The following is a 1,780-nucleotide window of genomic DNA, read 5'->3' on the forward strand; positions in this document are numbered from 1 at the left end:
ATCCGGCACAACCACTGCCCCCCCCCCTCCCCCACCCCCTTCCCATCCTCTTCTCTTTGCTGAAACCACCACCACCACCACCACCATCTTCATCATCACCACCACCACCTCCTCTGCTTTACTTAGGCACAACCCCCGACTGTGCTCACCGGTCCCCTCGTCTCTCCTGTCCTTGTCTTTATTTCCAGTAATTAGCCAGGGGATGGGGGCGGACTCATGGCTAGGTTGCTCGACAGTAAGTAGGAAGGGAAGTGTCTCTCCCTGCATGGGGTTTTCTCTCACTGTCCAGCACCGCAAGACCTGTGGAGGAAGACAATGGACAGTTCTACAGTAGCCAGCTCAGCCTTACTGTCCCCGCTGCCCACTGAGCTCTGTCTACACTGGCACCCTAATCATTAACCACATTATTGCTTTGTGTGTCTGCGTGCATGATGGAAGGGTCAGCGGGAATTTACTCATAGGAAAACTATTTCCATGTGTTTAATGCAGTTTAGATTGGCTCATGAAGTCTCTTAATCCTAACAGACACCCACATTAGAGCACTTCTGTGATAAAAGTCCTTTCATGGGAGACTTTTTTTTAAGTCATACTCATATTGAAGATGATTCGGGTTAATTACTTAATTTTGTCATAATGGCTGCAGCATTGGCTTTTGGATATTTGATCACAAAGCTGGGGAGCGATTTCACTTGAGCTGCAGCCTAACTCTGTATGAGCGCACATTCCTTCCCCATGCATTCAAACATGGGGAGTCACACAGTGAGGGAGAGACTGGGGAGCCCCTAGCTGCAGGTCCACACTGTGCTGGATTGACGCCCTCTAGTGACCACTACAAAAGACAAGCACAATGAGAAGTCCACAAACCAAATAACCCTCGTCAGCCCATCCAAACTGCACAGGATTGATATATCAATCTAGAGCCAGGGTCAAACTAATGGGAAATGCATCCAAACTCAGTCTAGCCACTTTTTGTGACTGGGTTTAATTACATAATTAGTAAAACTTGACATGTATGATTTTCATTTTTTTTTAAATGTTGAAAATATTTTGTTTAGAGTTGTTGCTGTTTGTTTAAACTGGGGGTCAACTTCACCATTTCTTACGCATCCAAAAATATTATAGTTTACTATCAGCTTCTAACGACTAAACCAAATGTATAAATACCTCAACTTGATAGTTAATACATTTAACTTGTCTAAATCCCTTTTAAGTGGCATTATAAAAAGACCAACATAGTTTAGGCAAAAGTAAGTCAATGGCCTAATGACTGCTTAGCATGGGAAAGGTAACCTACCGCTTAGTTATCCATGGCCATTTATAGCCCTTAATTACGCGCCTATTTTGTGACCCCTAAGTTCAACGGGCCAATTGCTGTGCAGACCCAAATGCTGACGAACAAAGGTGGAATGCGATGCCTCTTTTCCGTAGACAAGCTACTAAACGTTTCCCATCAATTTCGTGGGAAAGTTCAAGCCAAGGAAACTAATTTAAAGGCTTCAGCTGATTATTGACAGGGTATTGAACCTATTAGTGGATCAAAGACACTCAGCTGACGGAGATAGCCATCTAGGCTAACACTAAATGTTTGTGTGTGAGATTTCATAATTTCTGTAATATGATAAACTGTTCATGTTGTGGAATATTACACTATAAAACGGAATGAAACGGGTGCTTTAGGACCCAGTTGATCCTTGTGATTGTGGCTGATATTTTCCACGTTGAAAGGGGAGGGGGTGGTCCGGGGTGGGGTGGTGAAGGGGGGGGGGGCTGTCAATCATAG

This window comes from Etheostoma spectabile, chromosome 21, assembly GCF_008692095.1.
Source record: "Etheostoma spectabile isolate EspeVRDwgs_2016 chromosome 21, UIUC_Espe_1.0, whole genome shotgun sequence".
Taxonomy (NCBI): Eukaryota; Metazoa; Chordata; class Actinopteri; order Perciformes; family Percidae; genus Etheostoma; species Etheostoma spectabile.